General features: G+C 32.9%; 1 protein-coding gene across 1 annotated transcript in view; it reads left to right on the top strand.

The window, feature by feature from the left end:
• LOC105248604 overlaps positions 1-27,503 on the top strand; it is an 84,307-nt gene that overhangs the window by 31,327 nt on the left and 25,477 nt on the right. The window lies entirely within an intron of this gene.

Genomic DNA, 27,503 nt, shown 5'->3' with positions numbered 1-27,503 from the left:
TTTATAAATTAGAAATCAAACTCGCAAATTTTAGACATTAAAGAGCATTTCACCCAGAAATTGATGCACATTAGTGCTTTTAAAGACTTTGTAATCTGATTCTATTTTTTGACATAGTCAGAGTTCCTATTGAGAAAAGTCTTTCTACTGGCACGGAAGGTAGCTGAACTTAAAATGTCTCGAGCCATTTTTGACAATATGGCATAAATATGAACCTGATTTTTTTACCACTCCAAAATATTTATATCTGCACATTCCCTTGGAGCCTGTAAATAGTCATTAATTTCTGTTTTCTATGAAGCAGTAAATGTTCTTTTATGTAAATAGGCGGCATTTATATCGATTACATAGTAATAATTATAATTAAAATATAATACAATAGTAATAATTATTTCAAATTATATTACAAAAATTATGTTAAATATTATTTAAATAATTTTTTAATATTAGATAAAAAATTGTTAATAAAATCGAGACAATACAAGACGAGATTTTTGCCACCAATATTCACTCAAGACCAAGACAAGATTTAAATTTTTGAAAATTTTCAATACCAATACAATATTTTTACGAATTGTCTTGTCTTGGGTCTTGTGCAACTCTAACGAGGGGCAACAGCTTTGGCTAACGTTGAGAGAGACACGGTATATCGGCAGCGTTTACAGCTCGATGCAACGATGGACAAGCTGTTGGCAAGACAATCGAAGCAATGATATCGCGAGTAACAATAGTGGGAGCGGGGAATATAAAATCCGTTATATACACAGAAAAGGAGAAGTAAAATTTCTTATTAAAGCGGAAAAATTACACGAGCGTTTCTTTCCCGAGGGAACGTGGCCGACGGCGATTCAGAGCGTTGCGATCCTTAAAAAGTAGCGAGAAAAAGTGATATTACGGAGCATGCAATAACGTGTACGGTAGAGGATTTATCCGAAGCTCGTTGCACAATGGCATATAATGAGCGTGGCAAGGCTCCTCTTTGAAGAGAAGTTATTTTATTGCGAGGTTCGGCGTGGCTTGGCTCGACAGCTTTAAACAGGATGACGTCGTCGCGGATCCCGCTGTCTCAACCCGGAATGGGATTCTTTTCGGACTGAATTCCGTCCTCGACATTTTTAATGGGCACTCCACTCGGGGTCCGATGGATCTTCTCGCGAAGGAAAATTGTTGCGAAAACTGTCGATGGAAAAATAACGGGCGGCATCGAGCAAACGTCCTTAACAAGGGGAAAAAATAAAATTTTCATCGTTGTAATACGAGGTGTAATTTTTAGTCCGCGAATTTTATTCGCTTGTTTACATGAAACTTGAGATCGGGATGCCTATATTCGTCGTGAGTTTCTAAAATTGCGACGGATTCGCGGTTATACGAGCTGTTTCACGCAAGCTTCGTGAAATACTCGAATAGTGAATTCCAGACGTAAAATAAAGTAAAAAATCCTAATACAACAATTTTGAGGTACCACAGTAGTTTTTTTAAATTATCTGTCATCTGTCATTGATTTTTATAAATTAGATGATTTTGAGTTTTGTTGCACAGCTGATTTTATTTCTTATATGTGTGAATACTATCATAATCAGCCGATATTAATCATATTTATTTTTTTCTTAAATATAATAATTTAGATGATTGATTAACATTTAAATGGAATTATAAATTTTATATTTTCACATATTTAAGACACATTTTTTCCTTTAATCGGAGAAGCATTTATAGAAATCAATTTATTCATCAACTTTCTTGTAAATAAAAGTCAATAACAAACGACAAATTGATACGTTTATATTGTATCATTACGGGCTTAAAAGTACGAATTCTACAGCAAACTTTAATCAATTATAGGTCAAAAATAATTGTAGCCTCGATATTTTCGTGTTAGAGTTTCAGACTCCATTTTACCTCTAGAGTAAACTATTAAAATATTGTACAGAGGTAAGACACCTTGTATAGCCTAGTTGCAAAATTCGCGCTCGTGTACAGACTCTGCCCGCGACAAAATCCTCCGATCTTCTCAACGAAGGCGCAACCAAGGTGCAATAACACTTTGCGCATACGAATTGAGTGACGTTAACGCAGGAAAAGTTCTATTCCGTACTACTACTTGTGCCAGGAGCTTATATGACACCCACGCGAAAACGAGTAAAGAGGTAAAGGGACGCATGATTCTCCGTCCCCGCGATGTTATTCCGCTCCCTCGATCTCTTTTATTCCCGCGAGCGAAATTACGCGCACTCTGTACATTTTGTCAGCGTAGCGGGCTCTTGTAAACAAGTATTACTTTCTGGCGAAGCGCCTCGTTTACATTAATTGTAAGCATCTTTTATCTCTTTAACAAAGGAACGAAGGTAAAGGGGAGGTGGCACCCCTCCCTCGCGTTGCGAAAATACCCCCGTAATTTTTCTTGGAGCATGTAAAACTTTTATTTCTCTACCGCGCACCGGCTCTCGTAAATTCTTCGCTGTAAAACTTTGAGAATCGCTAACGAACGAAACCGGAGGATCGAGAGAATATCATGGAAGATAATATTAAGCATAATGAATATTATTATTTCCTAACTTAATCTCATTTAAAATCGGTTTGAAACATTTTCGTTTTTAATCTTACTTTAATAGCGCTTAAGGGATTATGTCTAGTCAGCAGGCCGAAAAAAGTATAATGTTTGGGAATTTTTTTTGAGAAGTGTAATAATGTTTTTTTAGAAATCAATTTTTATTCAAAAGTACAAATATTAAGGATGTTATTATATTTTTTTTTTATAAAATATTGAAAAATGTAAAAGTTATAACTATTCTCCCGAATACTGTTTTTTAAAAAGTGCTCCGCGGTCAGCAGTACTATTCGAAACTGATTCATTTGATATTAAAAATTCGATAAACTATAGTTAATATATAAAATTGTCTAGTAGATGAACGAAGGATTAAAATTGAAAAATTGTTTTGGGACAAAATGACAGCTATTTGACACTAAGATATTTTTTTCCGACTTAAAAATTGCTCATTTTTTATTAAGTAAAAAAAATATTCATTAAAAAAAATCCTTCGTTTATCTACTAGGTTTTTATATGTAGAAAAAGCCTGTAAAATTTCAAGCAAATCGGTGTAACGGTTTTCGAAATATCTTGCTCACTTTGAAAAAGTGATTTCGAGAAAAACGCGTTTAAGGATGTACAAAGTAGCTGAAAATATTGACGAATATATCCACTGTATTTTTGAGTATGAGAAATTGTGTGGAATATTATAATTTGATCTACAGTGCAGAGATATATTTTTTAATATTTATTACGTTTTTACTGAAATATTCCGAATTTTGTGAATCGAAATGATTAACTTTTGGTAGAGAATTTCGCTTTGACAGATACATGGTTAACTTCATTGAATTATATTTAATATCTTTTTGACCAGTTAGTACTTGTATAATATTATTTGACCAAATATTTCCTCCGTATCTAAACTTTTGCAAATTTTAAACAAATTCTGAATATTATTTCCGTGTATGTTTTTGTCATTTGAATCGATCTAGTTATATGTTTCCCATAGGAACACATGTTAATTCGATGCAAATTAAAATCCTTATAACTTGTGAACGCTTTAGTGAATCGATTTAAAAATTTTATTAAAGATTCTAAATATATGTAAGGACATTCTGTACAATTTTCATTAAATTCTCAATATTTTGAAAACAGATACAAAACATCTTTAATTTTTGACAGAGAATTTCGCCTTGTGACAGATGCATTAACTTCATTGAATGATATTTAATTTCTTTTTAACCAGTTAGTTAGTACAGTTAACTTGTGAACGCTTTAGTGAATTGATTTAAAAATTGTACAGAAGATTCTAAACATATGTAAGGTACATTCTGTACAATTTTCATTAAATTCTCAATATTTTGAAAATAGGTACAAAACATCCTTAAGGTTTGCGTCAAGTTTACGTTTAAATAAAATGTAGATTTTTTAATTTACACAAAAGGAAGGGTGAGGACGCGTAATTGTATGAAAAATTTCATCCTCTTTATACATCTTCTTAATAATGGAATGAAATATGGATCGATATTTTTTTCTAATAATTGACAAAGATTTTTCGAGCCACACATTTTCGACCGAAAATCCGTTACGATCGAAATGGGCAAGTGCCTCTCGGCGATGGAGATCGCGCTGGCCCTTTCGTGGCACGTCAAATTACCGGCCGTAAACGACCGTGCATGGATTATGATTCGCGCGATGCAGCCCGTGAACGCATTTGCATGTGTCTGTGAATGCCCGATGCGAGCTCATTAGTCAATGTCACTTCGGTTCCTGTAACCGACCGAGAGCGGGGGAGAGAGAGAGAAAGGGAGGAAGGGAAAAGAATCGTCCCTCGGTATTCTAATTTAGGCAGCGAGTCGTGCATAGTTCCTCGTTGGCACGCGGCTTTCCCGATAGCTGCGAGGAAAATATGCGCATTCGTTAGGATATGCGAAAAAATTCGAGAAATAAACGTCCGCGATCGCATTTATCCGCGATCGGACGCTTTTGAATATCGCGCAGAACCGCAATTTACCGCGAGACACTCTTATAAAAATACACGACTGCGAATTTGTCCATCGAGCTTTACAACAGCAACGATATAGAGATACGAAGGAAACGATATTTTTACAAACTTGTCAATGTTTTCGATTGGATTGTTTTTTTTTTTGAGTTTTTTGCACGTGATTAATTATTCTTTTTTTGTTTTCGAAATATGCGGATGCTTTTGTAAATATTAATACAAAATTTGACGCGATTTCGAAATAAGTATGTTCTAAATTTTTATTAAGTTGAGAGAAAAATCTGTGATATATTATACTTATTTGTTCAATCACGTTCGAGATAAATTGAATTTTGAGGCGAGAGTAAACATTTTTTACGTGAAAAAATTCTAAAAATAAACGATTATCACATTTATCCGTGATTGGATGCTTTTGAATATCAGAGCCGCAATTTATTGTATATCTTTACAAAAATATACGACTAATTTAAAGAAAACGATATCTCTACAAATTTGTCAATATTTATTGATTTTATTGATTTATTGAATTTTTTCAAATGTGATTAATTTTTTTTTCGAAATAGAAAATATAGAAATAATAACAGAAAATCTACAAATAATAAAAGAAGATTCTTTAAGATAAGTGTGTTTCAATCTTTATTAAAAGAAAAGCCTTTGATATATTATACTTATCCGTCAAATCACGTTCATGATAAGCATTCTGAGGCGAGAGTAAACGTTTCTCCTTATTCATGTATGTATGCGCACATACTGCCAATAGAGAAAAAGCCTTGAGAATAATAAGCTAGGGCGAGATAAGAAAGTAAGATTTGTTCCCCGTGAATCGAATTCTTTCGCGGTGAATCTTGATTTATAAGAGAAAATGATCGAGGTACGTTGAAAAAGAAAAGGTCGCTCCTCACATTTTTTTTCGATAAATTCGTCATTAAATATATAAACACACACACAAATATCCAGGAATATCGATTTATTATATTTTACATATTTTTTTATGTATTATATTTTATAATTATTATATTTTACATATTTTTTTATGTATTATATTTTATATTTTCATTTTATAATTTATAAGTTATGTTTATTATCTTTATCAATTTTACACGTTTCTCAATGATGTAGTTAAACCATTATATATTTTATCAAGAATAACAAGAATAATATATAATATATAATATTTTTTTTCATTCGTTATTTTATACATATTTTTATCCGACATGAGATCATTTGTTATCTTATCTATAATATATTATAATATTATATTATAGATGACAAAAAAATCAAAAAATTATGATGAAAGATGGTTATTTGAAATTGAAGTCAGGTGAAGCAACTACGGATATTCCACCGACGGTATAAAATTAACTAGTATCGCCGGAAACATTCTTTCCGCTACGCTTCCGTTCGATCGGATGACGATCCCCAGAATGAAATCAAACGTCCTTCCCACTCCATTCGTATCATATCCGTAAAACGTGTTCGTTGCCTTCTTCGCTGAATCCTCCACACTGGGGCATTGACCTGGAACAATTATCGGGCGATCTCAGAGTGTAATTGGATTCGCATGAATTATCAATGTACATCAAAGTCTCTGCTTCTGACCCGACACGAACGCAAACCGTCGAGTTGGAAGTGAAGCTCTGCGAATTCGCAGGCTCTTAGTAGTAAGTCGCTCAGATAGATCATTGACGTCGGAAATGTGCTAATCAGTTTCAACACATTGATCGCGCCTAGGATAATATTGCTACTATTATATATGGCAAGATCATTAGAGAACGGAAAATAGAAATTTGCAGTATTCGTTATCCTTCTGACTTGTCAAAATACATATTTTCCGTCTCACGATTCAGACGTCTCTTTTATTTTATCTTATATTTTTAGAAATAATATTTATATTATTTCTTATATTTATATTTTTTTTTAGAAATAAAATAAACACAAATTTTCATCGTATATTTTATTTCGAAATATTTTATTTCTTTCGAGGGAAAACGGAATTTTTTAACTTACTTGTATACTTCTTCATTTTTATACATATTGAAATATAGATATATCCAAAAGAGAAAAAAAATATATGTGTGTAGATATAAAAGTTTTAATTGTCACAGATTAATCTATCCACGTTAAACACATATTTTTCTGCAAAGTAATATCCGTGAAGTTAAAACTTAAAAGTCGCTCTTTCAAGCAAAAGTTATTTACAGCAGGAGCTATTAAAGAACTGTGCCGGCAGGAATAAAGTAAAGTAAACTTCGGAAGGGAAAATATTTAAAGCATTTCAAACGATATGCGAACTTTTATAAATCATTGAATCCAAAACAAAATAATCCATAAAGTCTTCCGTTCGTCAGCTTTATTTGAAGTTGTAGTACTTCATTAACCGCAAGTTTAATTTATTACTGGCTTTTTAACGTTGATTGTGTAACTGTTGAGAGATAAATTTTTGTTTCGAAGATGGGAAGCAGAAATTTATTTTCTTATCATTTATGTAGGAAGTGATTTAATTGATTCATTCGGAAATTATTTTTTTTCCTTTTAAAATTACGTAAACATGCTAAAAAATGATTTGTCTCTCTATTTAATAAATATTATCCTAAGGGCAATATTGATTAAATAGAGAGACAAATATCAGCTAAGGTTTCGTAGAAAATTTATGTTTGGCTTGCTGAATCATAAATCACAATAACGGTTATTAGTTGACATTATGATAGGAATGGGTAACTTGAGAATTCTCTTCAATGTACATACGTTGTATCAATTATTATCCATATTTCTCTCTCCATCTTTCTCTCTCCGATGGAAACTGAGTTCGTCCGAACTCTCACCATCCATTTCCCCGATACAAACTGAATCATCCCTTGATTTCACACATGGGATCTTGACAAAGTGAATATACGTACGTTGCCTCGAAAGCAAATCAGTCGACATTTAATGATATATGAATGCGTCGTTTAATCCTGCGAGACGCATACGTCGTTTGATATGAATCAATCGCGAAAGAACTTATGATATATTTTTGCCTCGTCGCACAAGCACAATCGCGGTTAATTATTTCTTGCTTTCCGCGAGAAAATTACTCGTTCGATTGATCGCTGCGCCTTTATACGCCGTACTTTATTGACTTTGATACGATTTATGGAAATATCTTTTAATTACATTCGAAAGAAACGCTTCACAATTCGATTATTGAATATCTAATTCGATTATAATCGCCAAAATAAATCAGCCTGAATAATTTCCTAGACGTTAATTGGGCAATCTTGTCGGAAGTTATTTTCGACGAAACTTTAATGGAATTTATTCTACATTTTCGTACGAAAATGTAGAACTTACAAACTTTTTCTTTGTATTAATTTACAAGTTTCCAAACAAAATTTCTCGTCACTTTTTTCTCCTTTATTCTTAAATTTCGACATCTTTTCTTCAAATATTTCCAAATGGGACGATTAATTAAAACTGGCATTTGGCCGCCTTTACATAATGTCCGTTCGATTTACAATAATAGGAATCATTGATAGGCTTAGTGCTAGTTAACGAAGCGCCAGTGCATCGCGGCAATTCGTCTCAATTGAATTTTGACACGCGACTGAAGAGCCACGTCAATCAACGATAGAAAATCAAGCGCTCGCGTAGCCACGAAGCTAATTAGGGCTCGAAGTACCAACTCGATGGCTATATAGCTACTTTACATTGCAGCGTTCACCACGGGGTAATGATCCCTCGAGTTTCAGCCGTTAATCCGAGCCGTGATAATGAAAAATATCCCACTCTCGTTACGATGAATAATCAATTCAATTCGCGCGGAACGAACTCGTTATTCGACATTGACTGATAATTTACACGTCAGCTCGATGCTACAGCTCCTCGCGCAGACTACGCAGAGTATGCAGTATGTATTATAATTCAAACAAATTCTTTGCCAGCTCCCCGGAGTCCCGCTATCTTTCTTCATAATCAACGGAGGATGTGTTTAGTATTTATGGCATTGTATAGCTCTGCGATATATTCTCATTAAAATTGCCGCGAGCTAATGCATCACAATCTATTTCGGTTTCGGAGACGTATTTTAATTAATAAATAACGAAGGGACACGCGAGGTTGTTAGTGTCCTTTCTGTCACAATTTTAGAAATGCATGTCACTTCGAAATTTTTCTATTTTATAAGCGAAATATTTGCGACGGAGGAAATATTTTGTTAATAATATTTATGTTAAAGGAATATTGGTCAGCATGCATGTATTGTGAAATAAATATAAAAGAAGAGAAATATAAATAAAGAAATATAAATAAATCTTTTATATATTATATATGTATTTTATGACGTATATTTTTTTATACCGGATGTTTCCCGAAGGTAGCGAGAAAGTTTTTGCGAAACGAGCACGTTGCGTCCGAGTTTTATGCGAAAGAGTAAGAAAAGTTTGAATTTAAATCAAACTAATTTTCTGTTACTTTATCACGCGAACGTTCGATAAACGAGTTTGTAAGTAATGACTTAAATAATTTCCTCGACTTACTCATCGATATAGGTTTAATATAGTTTCCACATTTATTGCACGCCTACGTAATTAATGTTAATTACGCGCGATCCGAACGCTAATAATTATTTGTGGTTGTTTCGAAAACTTGGGAATGTAATTAATTAATTTAATAATTAATTATTATAATTAACTAGATACAATTAGACATGCGCGATGAATAACCTACGAGTAAGTGTATCCATAGAAAACACTAGGATTTTGCCTGGATTTTTCAAACTTGGCTCACGAAACGAAAAGTTAAAGCCGCGAGCAAATCGCCCTTCGGATACATTTTACCATGGGATATTCTCTTTGTCGCGAATTTCTCTCTCTTTCTGTCTCGATTTCCATCTTAAAGAGTGGATTACGCGCCACGTGGCCTCATGTAAGATTAATGAACTAATCCTGCAGAGCTGACCTTTTATCTCGACTTTATCGTAGGTGCTTTCGGAAAAAACAAGGCGCTACAAATACACCACGGTATGGTTAATCGACCGATTGCGGAATAAAAGGAACACCGTATATAAACCGTGGTAAATAAATTTCGTTAACTTTAAACCGGCGGTCTTCTCTCGGTTTCGCCGCGAATTTACATTTCAGTCACGCACTTTCGACAGACGTTCGAGCTTTCAGCTTCTCTTCGAGTGGCATTTATCGATTCCCTTGCTTTCCCGGACGTGTGTGCGTAATGTGCGTATATATATTCATAACAATCGCGCCGATACAATGGCGCGCGCGTAGCCGGAAGTGCTTTTAAACCATTATACGCACCGTGCGTGCATATATTATACGGGGGAGTAGAACTTCTAGGGTCCACTGGTATAATTTGTCTTTCAGCGCGACGTGCGCTAATTTGCGCGCTGTGTACTGTCGACCCTTGAATTATTCGATTTACGTTTAACAATTCAGGTCGGCGCCGATCAATCGCTATCGCAATGTACGCGGTGACGGTTTTCACGCGCGACTCGAACATCTATATTAATAAATTCCTTAATCTACGTGCATCCGATTATTATATGACGAAGAGCTTCTGTAAATCATGGCGTTACGTACCATGGGACTCGATATATTTGCGATCCGTTCGTCGCAAGATATGTGAGAAATCGATCGCTTCAAGTGAAATGGTTTAGAGAATCAAAAAAATTAATCCCCTTGCTTTCTGTGACCTATTTAATTCTACTAAGGTGTAATATAATTAATTATTATATTATGATTGTTAATAATAATATTAAATAAATATTATAATTATTAATAATAATATTAAATATTACATTTATATCATATTAGTATTTTTTAAAATTGGCATACAATTTAAAACTGAGATTAAAAACTAAAAGATTAACGTGATAATAATAAAATAATAAAAATAATAAATTAAAGGGTAATAAAGTAAATTAATATTAATAAATTTGAACGTAATTGGTAAATTAATATGATATTACAGCGAACGTATCTTAAATAAATAAAACATTAATTTTTTGAAATTTATATACTTATAAAAATCGAAAATCATAAATAAAATGAATAGATAAGCGTACCGATTTCGAAAGAAATATCAAGTCACATGTTTCTCTATAGTGCATCATTCAAATATATTTTTTATTTTGAGATTTCAATTTTCTCCTCTCGATATTAATTTGATATTTCGATTTTTTCATCCCTTTTTTTTTTTTTGTTGACAAGCCGCTCATATTCGAAAATTTATTACGCGATCGAGAGACAAAGATAGAGCGTTGAATATTTCAAGATAGCAGAGAACGTAGGGTCCCATGGGTAATAGCGTTTGGTTTTGATTGCATATTTTAGATTACAAACTCGTTAAACTCCGCCGAATTCAATGCGTACGATGATGTTTTTCGAGATTGAAAATACGGGGAATTATCCTGGGTATTGAGCGTTTTATTTCTATCGTTTTGTGTTCAATGTTCCAGGACTTGTCCGAGATCGTAGGATGCTATTCGATATATATTCGACTTACAATTTCACTAGAGCTTCAACTGGTCGCACTCGCAATCTTCAACAAATAGCTATGCGATCGCGTTTTATTTGAAAAATTCTAATACAATATGCATTAATAGAAAGAGCGCGAATTTTCTCCTGAGTATTCTGAATTCCATAATAGTTAGGAAAAATGCGCAAATAAAAACATTAAAAAAAATAATTTTTAGGAAAGTTCTTACAATTGTGTATCATTAAACTGTGTTTATTTTATACACAATTATTATCAATAAAATAAATTAAATTATAATACGATATATATTGCAAAACGTGAGAAATATTGAAAGAATATTTCTTGAATTTATTCTCTCGTGAAAAAATCGCATATAATATAATTATTCAGTTTTTATTACAAATAATAATATTTATAAAAGATGTTTTTCTATATTTTTGTAAAAGAAAGTCTATTCTTTGCAGATTTTACTCTTTCATTAAATAACACTCTGTTTTGCGAAAGATGAGATTTAGAATTTGAAATAAATATATTGTTAAAAGACGTGTAATCGCAATCAATTGCCCTTATTATTTCTCTCTCGTCTCTGATTTGATTTCACTAAATATCATGAGGCGCAATATTGCAATTTGCAGCAGGGTTTGCAGATCGCCGCGAAACCAAGTTTTCAACAAGTGGCCGAGTCTTGGCGAGATGTCTATCAACTTCAGGGACCAGATGTATACTATTGCGTGTGATATCAAACTGAACACGTTTACCAACGCGCTGCCGGCCATGATCAAATGTTTGTTCGTGTACAACTCCAATAATTGAATTCATGAACCATGAACGCGATACGCCTCGTTTGCACGACTGCGAAATAACATTGATCCTAACGCTTTTAATTCGTGTTTTTTTTATATTTTCTTTTTATTCTATTTATTTATCTATTTTTTACATACAAATCTGTGTAAAGTAATCCAGAGTTCTATTTGTGCGCAAACTAATCCTTGTTTGCGTGGCTTAAAAATCACTGAATTTTGAGAGCACGCTATTCATGGACGCTATGATTTGTCTACGATTGCATATCGTGATAAACACGTTTCCACATTCTATCACGTCGGTAGCGTTTTTAATCAATTTTTAACTGTAACGCGACGTTAGAGGAAGATCAGCAAGATATAACTCATCTCGACGTTTGTGCTTTTCTTTCATGGCACCGACATTTTTCATCATTCCATGTCACATTTTATCTCACTAAAAAATACAGAAATCACTATTATCCTCCTTTTTTTAAATGACATCACCGTAAACCATTTATAAACTTATTCTGTGAGTCCATATTTCAAGATTTGCTTGATTAGATGTGAAAGAAATTTATTATTATAGAAACCTATTTCTCTCTTTATTTATAAATAAATGTACAATGATTAAATGTGTGGATTCGTTTCGCGGAGATATTTGCCGATTCAGGAAAAAGAGGAATAAAATTTGTTCGTACTCCAAAGGAAAACAATCGTAAAATATCGCATTTGTTCCGGTCAGCGAAAAAAACGATACTTAATTATCGAGAGTGCGTCATCTATTATTTTTTTTCCATTTGTTGGTTTCTAATGGAATAAATAAGGAAAACAACTGTACTGCTAATTTGTGACGCAGATAATTTATTTCCTAAAATCAGGGCGAGAGAATTTTCTTTTTCAGCATCAGCGAATATTTTTATATATCATGTTCATTTGTATACTTTTATTATATTTCTTTTATATTTTATTTATATATCTATATTTGCGTTTCTTTTATATTTTATTTATATTATTACATTTTATTTTATAATTACATTTTAATTATATTTTATTTTACAAAAGTGTTATATTAATTTCTGCAAAAAATATTAGTTGCAGTCTCGAAAAAGTCAAAAGATCTGGAAATTAAATAAGATCGATCTTTCATAAGACTCTGCGAATTACGATAATATCACTATAGCTCCTCCAGTACAGATAAACTTCGGTCTCTATTTTTAAGGGGAATCCCATTTTTCAACTAGCCACTATCTTCTCTTAAAGTTTTCATCCAGCGAAGTCCGTCGCTGGTCCAAAGAGCAAAGATAAAATAGAAACTAGTTAGAACTCGCTTCTTGAGATAATGTGTCTCTCTTATCATTAAAATTTTCCGTAAGATGGGCTTATTTTTAATCCCACCCTTTTAGGCGCCGAAATAGATCCAACTCTGATGGAACAAGCGACTCTTGTCGCATAGCACTTGCTGGGAAATGGACTTTCCTTTCCGTCAAACTAGTGGGAATAGGGAACAGGTATTATGCGAATAAACGCGATGAGGTGTAATCTTGTAGCGATGAAATTCTAGCTAGTAACCCGGGAAAAGTTTTGTATTCATACAATTTCTCCAAACCTCTCTCGCGCGTCCTTCCTTTATCCGGTCGCGATAAATTCGCTTCTGTTGACGCGGGAATTGAATTCTCCGCAACCACCAGAGCCATCGAACTTTTCAGGAGCGCGAACCCTTCGGAGATGCTTCTGATCGAATAAGACTCGGCAACGGCCGAGATTGTCGCGTTTGCCAAATAAATGCGGTCGCTATACGTGAGGACTCGTCCCCCGCGGTTCAAAATTCTCTACAGCGAGACCATCCGTTGCAATTGCATTATAATTGCAGCCCCACGCTTCAGAGGTTTCCGCGTTTCCGCCGACCGATGCATCGCATTACCAATGCTACTTTGACCCGGGATAACGAGATACTCCAGCCGAGATAGATAGATCGTCTCGTTTTAATATCGGATTTCAGGATTATATACGAATTGTGGCGACGCAACGGAAATTCATAATAGATTTCAATCTGGCTCCGAGTATTGTCAGCGTTGCTACAAGCTATATAAATTATGCATATATATCTCAAATACAAATATATATATTATATATATATATATATATATATTATTAGAATAATCCAGCATATTAATATTACATGTTTTATTTATGCATTCTTTAACATTTTATTTATTTATTTCTTTTTACGAAAATTCACAAATTTTATTTGCATATATAAATTTTTTTGTAAAAATATATGTGTGCGCGCTATTTTTTTAAAGCTCCGGAAATTTTCTAAAGAGGTAAAATCTAACGCAATTTTTTTTCCGCGCAACGCAGAGAATTTCGCGAAAAACGTAAAAAGCGAATCGTCGAAACGAGATCGTATAACTCAACGGGAATGGAGTTGTGCAAGCGCATAATGAAATATTTGTTACACTACGTTGGATTATTACAATATCTAAATAATCGATGTACGAGGTCGATCCGATCGATGTGCGTATGTCGTAATTTGTTTCATTCAGGCGACTCGCGATCGACGATTTTGCGGAAGCGTCGACGTGCATTCGACGAAAATCATCGTCGATGCCCATGAAGCGACCACGTATCATCGGCAGGTGAACCGTGAGCCTCGCACGCAACTCGAACGGCACTTTGATCAAGGGAAGCGTGGGTGTCTCGTGCCGCGCCGCTGCATTGTTCAATCGTGCGCGTACAATGCACGCAGACACGTGATCCCATGCGTTCGCGAATATTGAGACATATGCACGCTCGATTTACGCGCTCCTCTTCGTTCGCTCGATCACAGGCGACCGCCAATTGGGAAGCGCATCCGGCCGAGATTAACGAAGCCCCTTTGCAAATGAATTCATGGGCGGCACTCTCGCTCCCTCGCTCGCCTGCGGTCGCTCGCAAGATATATACATGCATATATCTTGAGAAAAAAAGAGGAGATGAGAGAGGGAGGAGGGGAAGAAAGATTGCGTCTCGGTCTGAATTAGTATCGCTTCTAAAAAATTTTTTTTTATTTATTATAAAAAGTAAATGCAAGAGAGACCCTCCGATCATTTGAATTAATTTTTACTTTCTTCTTTTTTTTATGTAAGTAGTTGATCTAGATTCTTTCGAAACTTCTATTGTTAAAATCAATTTTCTCAACACCTGTAATAAATTATTAAGAATATTTGACACGAATATATAAATTTTTATGATACATTTTTTATTATATTTCTATTACCTTTGCATGGCAATTGGAGTAAAGAAATTAATATATAGAATAAAATAAAATAAAATAATATAAAATATATATAATATCTAAAAATAAATAGAATCTAACAAATTAATAAAAATAATAAAATTAATTAATAAAATTAATAAAATTAATTAATAAAATTAATAAAATAATAAAAATACTGGTTTATGATTGAATATAATCTTGTGTCTAACTCGAGAAAAAGAGAGGAGAAGAGAGAGGGAGGAGAGGAAGAAAGATTGCGTCTCGGTCTGAATTAGTATCGCTTCTAAAAAATTCTTTTTTATTTATTATAAAAAGTAAATGCAAGAGAGACCCTCCGATCATTTGAATTAATTTTTACTTTCTTCTTTTTTTTATGTAAGTAGTTGCTCTAGATTCTTTCGAAACTTCTATTGTTAAAATCAATTTTCTCAACACCTGTAATAAATTATTAAGAATATTTGACACGAATATATAAATTTTTATGATACATTTTTTATTATATTTCTATTACCTTTGCATGGCAATTGAAGTAAAGAAATTAATATATAGAATAAAATAAAATAAAATAATATAAAATATATATAATATCTAAAAATAAATAGAATCTTACAAATTAATATAAAATAATAAAAATACTGGTTTATGATTGCATATAATCTTGTGTCTAACTCGAGAAAAAAAGAGGAGAAGAGAGAGGGAGGAGAGGAAGAAAGATTGCGTCTCGGTCTGAATTAGTATCGCTTCTAAAAAATTTTTTTTTATTTATTATAAAAAGTAAATGTAAAAGAGACCCTCTGATCATTTGAATTAATTTTTACTTTCTTCTTTTTTTTTATGTAAGTAGTTGCTCTAAATTCTTTCGAAACTTCTATTGTTAAAATCAATTTTCTCAATACCTGTAATAAATTATTAAGAATATTTGACACGAATTTATAAATTTTTATGATACATTTTTTTATTATATTTCTATTGTCTTTTGCATGGCAATTGGAGTAAAGAAATTAATATATAGAATGAAATAAAATAATATAAAATATATATAATATCTAAAAATAAATAGAATCTAGCAAATTAATATAAAATAATAAAAATACTGGTTTATGATTGAATATAATCTTGTGTCTAACTCGAGAGTTTACTTTTACGATACATAACATTTATCGTACGAAGCACTTTTCGCAAGAAACACATTCAGAACGTAATCAACACGTTACGTCAAATCGTATTATTACCTGTGTATCGTTATTCACGAGGAGTGACAATCCTATATCCGGGCACGTATACACTTTTAGCTAGGACGGAGATCCAACGGCTTATTAAAGGTTCGAGTTTTCCCTCACCTTCGCACACCGAGTGAATGCATCTGACGCAACGATGGTGACTGACACGTGTGTATCGTTGGCCACCCTCGTCAGCTAACGTGAAACGGGATGGAAACTGCTCACTGGTTTGTGCGGGACTTTACAACACCAGAGCTGTTAAGTTGAAGTGAAGCGAAAAATTGTTCTCTTGCGTTTTCCGCCAGTTACAGAATGCATCTTTAATGCATTTTCGCGTGCAGAGTCCTCTCCATGGAAATTTGAAGGATTTTTAGATTGTAAAAAGTGCAGTAATATTATATTTCATTGGGTGCAATGAAAGCTTCCAATTTCGAAAAATTCGCGAAACCAATGCAATCTTTATCCGCGTAATCGACGAACAGAGGAATTTGCACAGATGATACATTTTATTGATTTTCTCTCGCATTCCTCACAGAAGGGAATTTTCGAATTTGCAATAATTGTGTGAATAATTTAACTGTAACTTTTTGACTAATTTTCGTGCCCAGGACGATTTCTTTATATGTGCACTTTATATGAGCATCTTAAGGGAATTTTTTTCGATTTTTTAAGTCCCACCTGCACTTATTAATAATAATTAATGTAATTATTAATAAATTCATTGATATAAAATATGTGAGAGTCTTTTTGTGAAGTTACACTCCTCCAAAAATGGGGATAAAAATTAGGTTTTTTAGGTTTTTATTATAATTTTGTTTTTGTTCCAATTTTTCCCCACATTTACTCTAATTTTATTTTTATTTTAAAATTTAACTTCTCGTAATTCGAAACCTATGCTATTTAGCATAGTACTGTGCAGGATAACGTATTTTTTTTTTTCTCGAAAAGAACTGATTTTATGAAAGAAAATAAAAGAAATAAAAAAGTTTCTGAATAAATCAAACTTTTTAATGCATTTTTAGATGATCATATTCCGGCCAATTAAAAAGTTCTAATAAAAAAATGAATAGGGGTTGCTAGTTTCATCTCCCTATAACAATAGGCTGAAAAAATATTAATAAATAACCTTTTTACTAGTAGAAAATATTCTAATTACTTTAACTTGTTCCAAATTTGAGAAAAGAATAAAAACCTAATTTTTACCTCCATTTTTGGAAGATATATATATATATATATATATTTTTTTTATGCAAAATATATATATATATATATATATATATATATATATTTTGCATAAAAAAAAATATATATATATATATATATATATCTTCCAAAAATGGAGGTAAAAATTAGGTTTTTATTCTTTTCTCAAATTTGGAACAAGTTAAAGTAATTAGAATATTTTCTACTAGTAAAAAGGTTATTTATTAATATTTTTTCAGCCTATTGTTATAGGGAGATGAAACTAGCAACCCCTATTCATTTTTTTATTAGAACTTTTTAATTGGCCGGAATATGATCATCTAAAAATGCATTAAAAAGTTTGATTTATTCAGAAACTTTTTTATTTCTCAAAATATATATATATATATATATATATATATATATATTTTACATAATATTATATATTTATATTTTATTTTATATTCTTTTTGTATTTTTTTATTTTGCATTATATATATTTTTGTAATTTCATAAAGGAATTATATTTTCAGATATATATACTTCACATGTCAAATATTACACATAAAAGAAATTATCAACCACTATTTTTGCAAACTTTTTCGAGAATTGTGCAGCGTGGAAATATTCTTTGTAAATCTGCAAAATTTCTATTGCATTATTGCGCACGCAATCAATGAACAATGCATCGCTGAAAGATAAAAGATATATAAATAATCGCAGAATTCACATGATACAGTAACTGACCATATGGCAGTAGGTTTGAACTGATAATATCTGTTCACTTTGTGCTTTTACAATGACAATTACAAAGTTATTACGCATCTCATGTAATAACCGCCTTCGGCCTTTTGCGCCAGGCAATGGCATACTACTTTCTCGTATATATTCTCTCTATTCAATCCCGGGCGAATCGCCCAGTGGGCAAAAAGAGAGAAAGAGAGAGAGAGACAGAGAGAGACAGAGAGGATGTAGTACAAGGCTGTATACATATATATCACCGGTAGTAATTGTGGAACGATGTGGACCCGGAATGAATATGCAAACAACAATATGCAAACATCACAATTCGAGTGCGAGCGGAAAACAACAAGAGATAAAAGGAGAAGAAAGCAAGGTAAATGAAAAGAAAGCAATGTGGAATTCAGAAATAACGCTAAGAACAGTGGAATTATCCTCATTAGTCTACAAACGCAACTCGTTCGTGAAATCTACCCTCGAGGAAGTTTTTATTGTCGTGTCATAAATAGCGGTAACGCAACATGTGTGAAAATATAAAATCGCCCTCTTTTTCGATTAGTCGATTCATTATATTTAATTTATTTCTAAATGACAGAAATTTTATAACGCTCGCGTAATGTTTACGGCAGTATAAATAAATTAGTTAATTAAATAATATCAGAAATCAATTTAATTAAAATTAATTAAAATTATATTTAAATATTCCGTAGTTAAATAGTGTTTAGTATTTTTTTAGCGATTTGATTAGCATCATTATTTAATGCCGCGAATAATATTATTTATTTTAAAGATACTTAGATTAATGGAGAGATAATGAGCGAGTAGTAAGCCCCTGTGTCTGCTCGGACAAGTAGCCTCCGCCTCTGAATAGTCAGTCGCGAGTGAATTTGCATACTCGTTCGTATACTATATATGTATTGTAATACATTCCGTGACCAGATTCAAATCCACAGCCCGGTTTTTACTCAATATTGTCGCTCGCGCGTGGCCTTTGTGCGAAAATTGCAATTCAAGCTTTCGATTGTTTTGCACTCTTTTTCGCTCTCCCTCGGGGCATCTCTAAATCAGTGCGCAGCAGAATGTTTGCATTACCGCAACGAAAAACTAACAAATAAATATCGGATTTTCCAGTTGCTTTTCATGCCTACAAGTTTGCTCTCAAATCCATTCTTTTTTTTTTCTCAAGAAACGCACGGGAGATTTATGTCTTCTAACATAAGATAAAACAACTATACACGTCTTTTATCGAAATCGTATCAGTGGTGTACGATTAAAAAATAGCTTTATTATTTTTAAAAATAAGAGGAACGAGAGAAATCCTTTATTCAATCGTTTGAAGGAAGAAATTCCATCTAAAATATATATATATATACGATATCTTTACAAAAATATGCAGAAAGATTACAGATAAATAAATAGATAAATAAATTGAAATGATAATATATATATATATATATATATATATATATATATATATATATATATTTCTTTCATGAAATGATTATCTCTCGGAGAGACATTTGTGTTGAATAAATCGATTAAGTTTTTTATAAGGAACTTCTAAAAGAAGGAAAAGGGAAGTCGAGTTTCTTAAACGTTCATAAAAGTTTGTTAAGCCAACAAAAGTAGCCAGAAGTAAATGAAAAGGACTCGAGCGCATTTTTAAGATCTGGCGCGATGCCAGATTTATATGACGAATAAGCGGAACAAAAACACTTTTATCTCGGAAGGTTTGCTCCGAGGAAAAGAGAGAGAGAGAGAGACGAAAGAAATAGAGGAGAAAATAATGCCGAGAAGGAGAATAATATACTATAAATAAAATGACATTTTGTATGTGTTAGCGTGATATTTATGAAAAAAGGTTCTCCTCTCTCGCGTTGAAATAACACGCATGTTCCACACGTTCGCGTCACCTGAAGACGCGCGACGAGGGCTGGCAAGCTACATGTTTACGACATGATGAATGGAGATGGATGATTGACTCGCTTAACAAGACGGAAGAAGAGTCATTAGGTCCCTCCGTACTCTTCGAGGAATTTAATACTTCGGTGAATAAATGTGGAAGAATTTGAAGGTGGATTTTTCACGATTATACTCCCCCTCGGAGGGCGTTTTATCCGTTCCTTGACGATGATGCCACGCGAGGAACCCGGGCTATAACATGTCACATCTTTTAATCTTCGGCCACGATTTACATTAATCGTCCCCCTCGATCGGCGTTTTATTCTTATCGCTTCGCGCGATTAATAATCGCAATCGCGCGCGTCCCGACTCTCCTCCGGCGAGCGATCTATCGCTCTTCATTAATCACCGTCACGTTTACATCGGCCTGGCAGCCGCATCCGCGCGTGCTGCGCCTTCCATCTCTCTCTCTCTCTCTCTCCCTTTCCCCTGTTCTCTTTTATATTTCTATGTAAATATAATTGGGCGGGAGGGCAGGTGGAAGGATATGTGGCGCGGCGATGGGACGCGAAAGGTGGGTCGATGAAACAGGGTCACCATTGTCGACTGGTTAGCACTTTTTCGCGTGACAAAACGATTTTGCATTTCCTGCGGTCAACGCTCTCCTGTTCCGGCAGTGACAGCGGTACAAAACGAGGGACGATGGGCGCAGAGGGGGGCGGGGGGGAAACGGCGAGGGAGGTTGTTTGGGCAAAAAACGACGGGCGTGAAATTTTCGATAGCGATATATAAACGAGCGTCGGGGGTTCGCGTTTCACTGCGGGATTTACATACTACATTTTCGATTACGGCGTTTAAACTTTTTCGTTTGTCAGTCTTGGGGGAGATTTATATCACCGCCCCCCTCCGCGCGCGCGCCCCCGTCACTTCCGAAGGGAATCCCGCGATTCCGTTTTCATCATTTCGGATTTCACGTCACCCCGTATCCTTCTCGCGCGCATCGAAGGGGGGAGGGGGGTAAACGACTCGCGCCAGTCGCGGAGTTTCAATTCGCTTTTTGCGCGCAATTAAAAAACACAGCGCGGGCGGGAGCATTGTGCGCGGATCTGATGGATTTTTCAGCTGACACGTCTACGGTCGACGCGTTTAAATGCGCGACGCCGAGGGCGAAACGGGGAGTGAGGGAGGGGGGGGGGGTGATGAAAAAAAAATTCTTCGCGAATTCGTTTATTAAAATGGACCGCGGCTTGCCTCCTCGAAAAGCACGCCGCGGCTGTCTCGCGAGTGTAATTGTACGTATTTGAATTTATATGCCGAGAATTATATTATATTCCTCCGTTCTATCTCTATAAACTTAGCTTATTTTTTTCTTCCTTTTTTTTTTTTTTTTTTTTTTTTTGAAACGGAAACTCTCGTAATATCTCGCGATATTCCCGTCCGTTTTGTAAATTGGAGAGTATCTCCCTTTGTCCTCTCACCGGAGTTTCAGACACTTATTAAGGTGATTTTCGCATCGGCGTCGGTGCTGACGGCAGAACGGGATGATAAAGGCACGAAACGACGTGCTTATGCGATACCCAAGTAAACTGCTCAGCAGCAAACCGAGGCGTCCTTTCGTCCGTACGTACATGCTCCTAATTTCGGATGCGCGGCCAGCGTACATTTCAGTCCATTCAAGATCATCTGCGTACCTGCCGTTACCAAGTGTCGTCTCATATCCGATTTCTCTGAATATGCTCAGTGTCCGTAACAGATACAAACGACGGAGAATATCTCCGGAGGCTCTCATCGCGATAATGAAAGTGTTTACCGCTTGCAAGAACGGAATGTGCATTGTAAAGCGATTATTGTTCGAGTAACGTACTAATTTCACTTTGAAAGATCGAATAATTGAAAGAGAACGACATCTTTGAAAAAGATTAGGATGTTTTTTAAGGATGTTTTGTAGCTTGAGAATTTAATGAAAATTGTACAGAATGTCCTTACACGTGTTTAGAATCTTCAGTACAAATTTAAATCGATTCACTAAGGCGTTCACAAGTTATAAGGATTTTAATTTGCACCGAATTAACATGTATTCCTATGGGAAACGTATAACCACGTCGATTCAAATGACAAAAACACATGGAAATAATATTCAGAATTTGTTTAAAATTTGCAAAAGTTTAAATACAGAGGAAATATTTGGTCAAATAATATTGTACAAGTACTAACTGGTTAAAAAGATATTAAATATAATTGAATAAAGTTAGCCATGTATCTGTCACAAGGCGAAATTCTCTGCCAAAAGTTAATCATTTCGATTAACAAAATTCGGAATATTTCAGTAAAAACGCAATAAATGTTAAAAAATATATCTCTGCACTGTAGATCAAATTATAATCTACACAATTATAATTCTACACAATTTCTCATACTCAAAAGTGGATATTCATCAATATTGATTTTCAGCTACTTTTTGCTGGGATTGTACATACAAAACGTCTTAAAAACGTCTTGGTTTATATTTTTATGAGCTTTAGATTCGCATAGATTATTTCAGTGTTTATAGCAATGGCGATTTCTGTTGAGTTTTTCATTTGGTTTTTTTTTCTTCCATAAGAAAATGTTATCGGTATCTTAATTAGCGAGTTATTTAACTAGCGAGTTTCAAAAGTGAAAAGAAAGCTTAGCTTTCAATTAAATTGCAATCGACTTTAACTTGAGAAAAATTTAATTAAAGCGCCGTAATTACTGAAATATTCAATTTTGAAATTTCAAACATTGCCAGCAGAAGTACATTAATACAAAGTGGTAATTAAAATTTCATAAAGGAAGCTATTTATTTTAACTTAACAACGTCATACATGTCGGTTCAATTCTCCTGACGGATTTAGTTGATAAAAATAGATTTTTTTTATATCACAATCGTTGCTATTGTCTTCTTCTAATATACTCGTACTCATCCTGAGTATTGATTTTTATGCATGAAAAGTGACTCGACGAGAAAGGATGAAACAATAAATTCTCTAAAAAAAATACTCATCCGTATCGTTCTAAAACAGATTAGCTTGCTATATTTTTATACGATCCAATTGTTCAATTTGCTTATTCAAATCATTACCTTATATAATTAAACATCTTTGCTAAATTTAATCATTAGATATATATTTTGCGTCATTATTATGAATTCTAAAATTTTGATGAAGTTTTCAAAATACTACTCTCTTAAATGGAATCAATGTATTATTACTAGCAAATTAAAATTATAAATATAATAAATTTGAAGTAAATTTAAAATAATAAATATTACGATAAAAATATTACAATAAATATTACAATAAAAATAAATATAATAAATTTAAAGTAAATTTAAAATAATAAATAATATTATAATAAAAATAAATATAATAAATTTAAAGTAAATTTAAAATTATAAATAATATTATAATATTGTAGATAATTGTAGATAATATTATTGATATAATATTGTAGATAATATTACAATATTGTGAATAAATTAAATATGAATAAATTATATAAATAAATGTAAATAAAATTATAAATATAACACTACAAACAGTGAAATCTGAATGAGAATATCTAATTAATGGTAGTGAAACTGATTTTTCATTGAAATCTTAATACCATAATTAATGAAATAAAATTGAGAAGTAAAGTGTGTTTTTTCCGAAGATCAGTGAAAAGTTTCTTCAATGAAAATGTCGCTGCTTTAATCAATGACATTTTCATTGACTCAATTTAAGAGAGTCTGTTTGAAAAGAAGACAATTGACGATTGAACTACTTTGTATATCGATATACAAAGACCCATTTAAGATATCTTCACATTTATAAACTCGCCTCTTACTGCTTACTTATATTATTCGCGGAATCTCTGTCTTCTCGACGAGTAGTGGAAACTTGGATTGATTCTGAGATGTTTTGATCATTTCGTCGAAATTTTACCCCAGTTATAGGGTTCCGTGGAATCTCTCGTGTGGGATTGGAAGGGCTCTTCGCGCATTACGAGAATCTTATTAATGAATCGGCGGCGTAGAGAGTCATAGAATTTAGGATGCCCCTGGCCTTGCCAAGGTCTACGCGATATATCTCACTGATGGGACTTTGGGGAACAATTATTGTCGTCCTGGACCCTCTCGCCCTCATCTCTTCACCTCCACGATTAACTCATTGAAGGCTTTACTGCCGCTTCCTGGCAAGCACTCGATTCAACGGGACGGGCGTCGTGATTCACGATCTGGTCGTGACGGAACGATACTTGAAACTAATGTCTAAAGATTTGATCACCTCGGCTTTCTTGATTTAATCTTTCAATAATGTGAGTAGAATAGATACTGATTCGATCATTTTTTGCGTAAAGTCAAAATTCAAGATTATAAATTGTTTTATTTTAATTGAACCGTTTCTTAAAATACTTTCTTTAATCAGAAATATTGTATGCACATGTGTATCTTTATTTGTATTTAAAAAATTTTGTAGTCTTCCTCGAAAAAAAATTTCGTAGTCTCTCGAGAAAAAAATTAAAAAATTTAAAAAGCAGAATTAAATGTTACGATAATATTAATTAGATTAACTTACATACAGCTCTTGTTAACCATGAATATCACGATACGATACTTGTGAAGAAGGGACAAAATTTCTGGATAATATCTTAATACTCGCTCAAAAGAGCGAAGCTGGTAAAAGCTTGGCGCATCGTAAATTGCTGCTTCTCGTAATTATTATTGCTAGCCATAGCTAAACGTCCTCCATTCTGTAACCCGTTATAGCGACGAGCTGTGTTAAGTTAACAGCAACTATAGTACGCGGTAATAAGCTTTGGTATTCGTGATATTGTCCAACGTGTTGAAGAAATAACGACCGAAGTTTCTCCTCTCTCTCTTTTTTAATAAGAATTATTCTATAATTATCATCTTCGATAGACCGATAATCTCCGACAAACGAGATCGTCTACTGCAATAATTAGACGATCACGCGATAAGTAATTATTGTATTAACTTACGCGTACACCTGCAATATCCTATGGCGCATCTCACCAAATATTTCCCTTGTTGCATTATTCTCGCTCTTGTGAAGTTCTAATATATCCACGCAGATTAAAGCTTCGGTGTACCGACACAAAGTAAATTTAACCCGCATTTACGGCAAGCTATACCGCGAAATTGGTATTAAATTACTATAATTAATTGCCACGAGTAAGCTATACCTCGGTCGTGCACGTCATTACTATGTATTTCTATTCTCAGTGCATACGGATTCGATAATTTATCGGTATATAAATTAACGATCTAGATAAATTAAAGAAAGACAATGATACACACGCCGAATTGATCTAAAATTGCGACGTGTAATTAATTAACAGAGTATACTTAACAGAGTATACGTAACAAAGTATACTTAACAATGGAATTTAAGAAACATAAAATGTGCATGGAAAAAAATTGATAAATTCTTAAACAATTTTTTCGAAACAGTTTTTAAATAAATTGATAAGAGTAGTCAAAGACAATTTATATAATAAAGATATCTTTTAATTTAATATTTAAAAAAATTTAAATATTTATTAAAAAATGCATATCATCTGCATATGACATCTGGATATAAATTTACATTCAAATAAATTACGTTTCATTTATTTAAAACGATTTAATTATGGAACATTTTAATTATATTTCGTTTATTCTTTTTCTTATTTTATTAGTATTCTACTAATTACTGTTACTTAATATTTTAGAGAAAAAGTCGATTAATATAATTATCGATTCATGTAATTAAAAAAATTAATTACCTGTTGCTACTAACTAATTAATAGAATATAAAATGAAACATAATGAAACCATTTATTTGATTATATGGTACCACTTTAAATTGTGAACATTTCTGAAAAATAAATTTTTTGTAGAAAGAGAAGTGTGATCTATGTTTATATATAATCTATCCCGTGGCAGTCGAGAAAAAACTGATATAATTATTTTTTTTTCACAACGCGAAAATATCGATGTACTTTGTTTAAAAAGATTTATTTAATATGGCATGGTTTTTTAAAATTGCTTTCAACCCAAGTGCCTTTATTAACGACATGATACTCTGTTTAATGCTTACGGTGATAAGGAAAATGATATTTTTTCCACGATACTTGGCGCATATAATGTTGCACTATAGTATCTCATCCTCTCTTCTTCCTGTCTTCGCCCTCCACATTTTCCCCGTTCCATTATACGTGGACGCGGGTCATAATGTATTCGCTCGGTCTAAAGTGTTCATGGCCACCATACGCGTGGAACACCAAGACTGGATATAACCCATGCACCATGTACCGCTGCTGCAAAATTGGTGTTAAATTACGATTATTAATTGCAGTAAACAAGCTACATCGCGCGCCATCCGCTTCACATAGTCGCGTCATTTGCCTTTAATCCAGCTGTACCGGGTATCCGCGCTTCGGAGATTACTATGCGAAAATTTTCGGGCAAAATGGGGCGGAAATTATTTTGAAGCGATCTGATAGGATTTTAAGAAAAATATTCAGGGGTGTTTCAGTGAACACTTTGCACATTAATTCACTGACTAACGTCCTCTTCAATGATAATAAAATAAATAAATTTGAAGAAATTTTGTGACCTTGGATCTCTTAAGAGGATAACTGTTGATATAAATAGAATAGAAACAAATTTAAATATTACTATATTTGTCAATAAATAATTCACGCCTGTATACACGTGAAATTAGGTAGTAATGCAACAAGTTTATTTTAAAAATTTATTTTATTTTATTTATTTTAGTTTAAAAATTGTTAGAATCCAAAATTTAGAAAACATATGTTTTATCTTTTTTCTTTTTTATTTTAAAAAATTATGAGAATAAAAAAATTATGATTTTATAGCATATATTAGAATTCGAATCGAAATATAATAATAAAGTACGCAAATACAACAGTCAATCATGATGATCCTAGCATTATATTTTAATTAAAATATGCCAGGATCATCATGATTGACTATTGTATTTCCGTACTTTAATTGACATCATTTCGTCATTATTCAATTTATAATTGTTTTTCTATAAATCGATCTAAAGTTGTAAAAGATAATATTCGTCAAAATATTATATTGACATTGAAAATTTGCGAAAACTTAAATCTTATCTTGATTTTATTAAAACAAATCTTTGTAAAAATCTCGTCGCGTATTGTCGCATATCTCGATTTTATTAAAAATGTTTATTTAATACTAAACAATTTAAAATAATAATTAATTAATCTAAATAATAATTATATAATCTTTATAACATATAATAATTTAACACAATTATTATTATTTCTGTCATTCGTTTACTTTTCAAAAGAAAACTATATATATAAATTTTATATATATTATATATTATATATAAATTTTATGTTAAGCTAAATAATTGTGTAA

The sequence above is a fragment of the Camponotus floridanus genome, unplaced genomic scaffold (assembly GCF_003227725.1).
Source record: "Camponotus floridanus strain SB8 unplaced genomic scaffold, Cflo_v7.5 scaffold10, whole genome shotgun sequence".
Lineage (NCBI taxonomy): Eukaryota > Metazoa > Arthropoda > Insecta > Hymenoptera > Formicidae > Camponotus > Camponotus floridanus.
The sequence above is the reverse complement of the archived record's forward strand: the minus strand, read 5'-3'. Positions and strand labels throughout refer to the sequence as shown.